Source organism: Tupaia chinensis, unplaced genomic scaffold (assembly GCF_000334495.1).
Source record: "Tupaia chinensis unplaced genomic scaffold, TupChi_1.0 Scaffold000232_3, whole genome shotgun sequence".
Taxonomy (NCBI): Eukaryota; Metazoa; Chordata; class Mammalia; order Scandentia; family Tupaiidae; genus Tupaia; species Tupaia belangeri.
This window is the reverse complement of record NW_006159709.1, coordinates 1,173,345-1,180,125: the sequence shown is the minus strand read 5'-3', so window position 1 is coordinate 1,180,125 and position 6,781 is coordinate 1,173,345. Positions and strand designations below refer to the sequence as shown.

The 6,781-nt window shown below is 40.4% G+C and overlaps 1 long non-coding RNA gene across 1 annotated transcript in view; it reads left to right on the top strand.

Moving 5' to 3' along the window:
* LOC102492532 (uncharacterized) overlaps positions 1-883 on the top strand; it is an 8,459-nt gene extending 7,576 nt beyond the window's left edge. Inside the window, exon 3 of the long non-coding RNA XR_334541.1 lies at positions 784-883. This is a non-coding gene — a long non-coding RNA (uncharacterized LOC102492532). The remainder of the gene's footprint in view (positions 1-783) is intronic.
* The last annotated feature ends 5,898 nt before the right edge of the window (positions 884-6,781 follow it).

The following is a 6,781-nucleotide window of genomic DNA, read 5'->3' as shown; positions in this document are numbered from 1 at the left end:
GAGTGCACACACCCTATAGTGAAAAACCCCTCTCCAAAAAAAAAAAAAAGATGAAATAATTTTTTTAGTCGTGGGGGGACTTTTATATCTGGTCCTCTTTAATTGTTGAAGTAGCTTTTAAGTACAAATTTTCTAGTAAAGAAGTAAGGAAGAAAATTAATTAAGAGAAAGAAGACAATACAACAGTAAATCAGACCAGTTGCAAAATTTACCCTGTGTCCTTTTTGTTTTCTCAACTTCACTAAGTAGGAGTGCTTTTAGGATGTAGTATTGCCTGCTTGTAGCTCGCATATGCATCTCCAGGCTGTGTAGGTAGAATCTATGTTGGATTTGTGTCGAAGTTCCTTTAGTCATTAGTCTGTTGACTAAAGGAACAAGTGATTTGTATTTGTTTTCCACTACTGAGAAAGGGATAAAACCCAATTCTACCAAGAAGGCTTCTTTGTACAGCTCTGTTCCACGCTAGATTTGGGTTTAGAGTCAGAAAACTGGGGTTATTGTTGTGGCCCAACTATTCACCTGTCTCTTAGGGCCTGGGGCCCATCTCTGACTAGGGAGTGTCAGGGAACTGGTGGATTGTGCTGAACTGTTGCTTATTATTATAAAGGTAATTCACACACCGACTAACAACTGTATACTGATTGCAAGTCTAGAAAGGGACTGGCTACAAGTCACGTGGATCCTTGGGTGATCATCATACTTCAGAAATTAACAGGTCTTTTTAATTCCATGGCCTGACGTGGAATGGGCAAAAAACTCACTCTTCTCTGTATGGTTGCTCAGCAATCCTCCTAGGGACCAGAAGGTGGCGCACACTTTTCAGAAATACCAAAACATGCCGCTGGAAACCAATCCTGAAGAGGCCCCGCAGTCTAACACCGGCACACACAAGTCTCTTAATGAAAATACAAGAGGGTCTTCGCAGGGTTGCAGACAACTATCCATGAAGTACAAGAGCAGTGGACATCAGCAATGTATGTGGTCGTTGGGCCATCATAAGGCAGGGTAGGGAATTGCATGGTTTCTGCTTATTTTACATATTTGAATGTATTTGTAAGTGCCGTAAATGAACTAATATATATTGATTCCTCCCTATTGTGTCAAGTGCTGCACTGTGTTAAAAATGACGATTCCTTTTGACGGGTTACTTACAATGAAAAGGTGGTAGATAGAAATCGAAAACCTCTAGAGACATCTCTGCAGTCTAACTCAGCTCCTCAGAACTGCAACATGCTTTTGTTCCTCTTGGGTCCACACCACTCACCTTGCCCTTTCAAATCTACCAACCCCAGGGTTACTGCAGCCTCAGAAGCATGGTTCAGTCTAGGCCCCACCTTCCTGGTCATTTCCCTCCTTCCTCTGTATGCCTATTTTTCCAGCTTATTTAAAGAATGGAAACTTCAGTGGTTATTTGTATTACTTTTACAAATCATGCATCTCATCTGTGGATTTTGGCAACAGTGGAAAGAGCAGAATGATTTCTATGTTTACTGCACTTAAACAGATGCTGTGAGAAGGTTATATCCAGCAAATGGACTTATTTTTCCTGTGGGCCTCTGTTCCTGAATATACAATGGTACAGAAATTGACATGAGGAAGTGGTATATGTCAGGAAGAATTTGGAGGAAGTTATAAAGAGGCCAAATAGAGGCTGCAGAAAATGAAGTGAGGTCAGGGGCCGGACAGATAGCCCCAGTAAAATGAAAGTTATAAAACATGAGCAAAGGGAACTGCACCCAGAAGAATGTGAATTTGTCCCAGAAAGTTCTGAAAACTTGAAAGTGTAGAACAGACCTATACATGAACTATACTTGTGGAAAGAATCATGAATTCCCCTAGAGAATTTTAGATTCATCAGAAAGCCTCCTAAGCTCTTGTCTTCTCAGTTTTCTACTGTACCCCATTAACTACAAAACCCTTTTCCCTTCTACTCTACTGATTTCTGTAAGACACTCACACACCAAAAATACACAAAACTGCTGCAGTTCATTATCTCACACTAGCTCGGTCATAATTTTAATCACCCTCATAAAACTCTTTCTCAGATTAGCCGCATTGGATGCTCTTTTACTTTTTTCAAATCCTCAACCTGGCTGGACCTTCACTCTCACTAGATGATTCTGCAGCTCTTCTCCTGACCCTGGTTCACCCTCTGTCAGCTCAAATTTCCAGGGAGCAATCATGTTCCGACCTCTCCCTCCTCAGAGATGATCCTCCTCTGTCTCAGGTCAGTCTCCTATCCAGCTGCAGGAGGCACCAGAAAAGGAAGACAGCCCTGGGAGCTTCAAAGGTGGGTTTTGGTTTGCATCCTGGTGCTGCTGCTACATAAGTGTGTCACTGGACAGTACCCAACTTTTCCAAGACTCTATTTCCTCACTTGTAATGTGATGATTTGGGAATTAAAAACTCTTTTCCCACGACTTAGCAATAAATTCACTCAGATCTCTGCCTGTTGACTCTGGAACTGAAGAATTTTAAACCAGAAACTGCAATACTTTCCCAATCCCCAGAGTTATGGTCCACTGTGTGGCTAATAAAAGAAGTATCTGACTCTGAGTAACTGATTTTTAAAAGCAGAGATTTATTTAGCTCACAGTCTTGGAATCCAAGGTTATAGGACCACATCTGATGAAGGTCTTATTGACATGGATCTCAAGGTGACACAGGGTATCATGTGGACAGAGCTTAAGCAGAGCATATCTGTGTCTCCTCATAAATTCACAAGCACCCACCCAAGCCTGGGCTCCCACCCTGATGCTAATCTCCTCCCAAAGGCCCCACCTCTCAACACCATATCAAAGTGAGTTTCTAGCCTCTTAGTCCCATCACAACCAAATCTTGACACACGAATTGGGGGATTGGGAGCACATTCAAACCATAGTACCAGGTTTGGGTTCAGGATGAGGAGAGTAACCTAGTCCTGACCCTGTAAATTTGTGTATGACCTTGCCCTCTCTTATGTCCGAACTACTGTCACCTTTTCTGACAATATCATTTCTTTGTCATTTTTTTAGGTTCATCTATCTTTTCCTAGGCTTTAAATTCAGACATTCTAAAGGATTCTGTCCTTGGCCTTCTCCTCAGTTCTTATAAATTTTGAATGCTATGATAATTTTTAAAGAATTATTTATCTGCTTTTGTTCATTATTATTACTACTTTTTAATTTGCTACAAGGCACATACACTCACCAAAAAAAGACAGAGAGAGAGAGAGAGAGAGAAAGTGAGAAAGCAAGCCACCAGGTCTGGGACTTGAACCATGGTCAGTCATGTGGAAGTCCAGTGCCTTAACCACCACACCACCTGCACGCCCCAAGCACTATGATAATTTCAACCTTGGAGGTAAGTCTGAAATCTGCATCACAGTCCTTGAAACATCTCCCCTCATCCGGTAGACACCTTCTACAAGATGTCTTGTGCAAGGCCCCTCAGTGATAATAAGGCACAGCTAAAGGATGATCGTAACCCTGCTTATAAATCTCAACTTTAAGACTTTAGGAAACTTTCAAACATAACAAGTTAAAGAAAATTTTAAAAGAATCTAGTTTATAAGAAAGTCACTCCTGCAGACAATGGAATGCTGTGTTCTCTTCAGCCTGAAGCACACAAGCTGATATTATTTTGCATCTTCTCATTAGTAGCTCAAATGGTTCTCTCTGGCAATAATACACACAATAGAAAGGATGCCAAAGGGCAAGTGCTGAATCTAGCTGGGTGGAAGGAAAACCAATTCCTAATTTTCTGCCAGGTCAGGCTGTTGGGTTCCATTTAAACTGAGACACAAAGTAATATTCCTAAATTCTGATACCAATAGGCCTTTTAATCTCTTCTACACATACAAAACTTGCTATTAATATTTTCTCTGATTTGTTTCTAAGCACTTAATATACATAAACAAGTGACTATTTTCTGGGCATCTGTGTATGGGCCAGGGCAATCTGTTGGGATGCTTGCTTGCGATTCTTGATAAGTACAGCTATCATTCTTGTCTTCCTTAGAACCTTGGACAGTTCTAGCAAAGCCTGCTTAGCAGGTCAACTTTGTCTTTGTTCAAGTCTTCCCTACATTAACACCACCAGCAATTGTTGGTGACTTTTTGTTACACACCTTTGAGGCTCTGAGTCCTCCCACAAGACTATAAAAGGAATACATGAGTATAGACTATAAATTATAATGATTGCCTACCATGATCAACTTTGGTGTTTTCCTCAACAACTAACTTCCTTTTGCTGTCAATCTATACTTAGACACACACACACACACACACACACACACACACACACACACAACTGTATCTGTCATTGGTTAGTTTTTCCTCAGTGAGTTAAAATCCATTTTAATAATGATTCAGCAATCATGTTTATTGTCATTTACAGATAAATGTTGAAATAATTCTTTAGCCAATAAGAAATTAGCTTCATGACTTACAGTTTTTTCTTTTTCCAGATGATGGCAAGAACAGCTGACAAAGGGTCTAGCACAGAAATAAATGCTGTTCTCACAAAAGTAATGTGGAAAAAACCCTCAGGCCTGTGTGAGGATATTCTTCAATAAAATCAAATTGCAGATTTCTCAAGATTGCCAATGCTTGGCACACCACTGTCTGAGCAGAGTGATCTGTTGTTCCCAGGCTCAACTCAACTCATGTATGTACCCTGTATTTATATCTGCAACTATCCTCTTGGCCTCAGGGGGGCACTGTAGGACCCTTTATGTAGCTAATGCACAGCTGAAATGCTTCTAAAAAAGTCTGAACTAAAAGGAAATAGAAAAATAACACGGAATATAACATAAAACTAGGTATTCTGGTGCAAAATTAATATAAGAAATGCACACAGCTGAAATACAGGAGATGATTTAGTTACTGGAATCAGAAAATAAATGCAAGACATGAGAAATAGTTGGTGACACTATTTTTTCCTCCTTTCTCTTGACATTAAAGGGCAGCAGAAAAAAAAAGGTGGGGGGAGGTGGCAGACTATGGGTCTGAGGGTCAAATCTAGCCTGAGGTCTGATTTTGTAAATAACACTTTATTGGAATGCAATCATACTCATTTATTTATGTATCATCTATGGCTGCTTTCATGCTACACCAGAGTCAATCAGTTATAGCAGACACCCCGATGTCCCACAAAGCCTGAGGTATTCACTATCTGGCTCTTTACAGAATAAGTTCCAACAAGAAACATGCAGGTGACAGTGGCAGATATAAGGAAGTTTATATCTGGCCAAGAGAGGTACCAGCTTTCTAAAATGCATGTCTGGATATGATGAAATCACCACCTGCAGGCAAGCTGTATCTATGACTCACATACAGGTATATGGTTCAATAGGAGACACCTAGGAAGCATATCCAGAGAATACGAGGTATTTGATATGAAACCTGGGGGAGACCCAAGGGGTATTTTCATCTCTGTTTCCAGCTGAGAATTGCACCTTAGGAAAAAAAAAAATTCTAGACCTCCTGTCACAGAAGGAGTTTGGCTTCAGGCACGGAGCTGAGGGCTCTCAGCTGGGAACAGGCTGCACCTTACAGTGGTGCAAAGCCTGCACTTGTTCAGCGAGGTAATTCCCAGTCTCATCAAAAGAGTTCAAAGACTGAAAATGTGGTAAGAAGGAGAAAAAAAAAAATGTTCAAAGAGGTCAGGTGGAGGGCTTTGGGGGAGAGAGCAAAAACAATAATAAATGTTGAAGAGAGATAATCTGCTATGAAGAGAAAAACTGAAAAAGTGGCTATGAACAGTACGTGTAGTCTCAGAAATCTACATATTGTCTCATAGAGTCTGGCTAACAACAAGTGAGAGATTTGAGCACGATAATGCAATATAATCAAGGCAATAGACATCTGTGGGGGAATTCCAACATGAGGGAGGATGATGGTAGAAGAAAGATCTATGGATGAAGAATAACCAAAAGAACCAAAACAATAGGGGAAGTCATCTGGTCCTCACATGTGTCCCATTTCAGAGAACCGAGAGGCTAAGCAGGTGACTCAGGTTATGGGAACAGGAGAGCTGATGAAGGACCTCAGGCAGAAAAAAAACAATGTTTTCCCAGGGCAAAGATCAATCTCTGAAATTATGTCACAGATGATTTTGATATTTGTCCCTGAAAATATTTCAGAATCTAGCTAGTTTTTTAATCCAAGAGGGTGAAGTTACACTCTGGAGGAGCCAGCATGATTTATGAACTTGGACTGCACCGTGTAGCATAAAGGTTAATTGTGTATCCAGAGCTGGACTGCTGAGGCTTGAGTTAGCTCTGGCATTTCTTGGCTGTGTGACCCTGGGCAAGTTATTTAGCTTCTCTGTCCCTCAGATTTTTCAGTTTTCAAGTGGACATGATAATAGGGTGGCTTTAAGGATTACATGACTAAATAAATGACTTGAAACAGAGCTGAATGATATTAGTGCCATAAAATTGGAAGCGAGGATCATTGGCACAATCTCAGACCCGTGGCTGAGAGAATGTGACAGACCTACATGAAATTGAATTTCAACAATACATTTCACCTGGTATAACTGAGAACTGGCTGAAGAGTCAGTCTGAAGATCAGCACAGATAAATAGATTCATACTGGGTTGTACAACTGTAAATTCACTAACTGTACATTCACTTCACCTTGAGGAATCCCTCTTATTTCAAGCTTTGTGATTGTCCTAAGCCTTGTCCTATTCAACTTTCTTCTTTTCTTTTCTTTTCTTTTCTTTTCTTTTCCTTTTCTTTTCTTTTCTTTCTTTCTTTCTTTCTTTCTTTCTTTCTTTCTTTCTTTCTTTCTTTC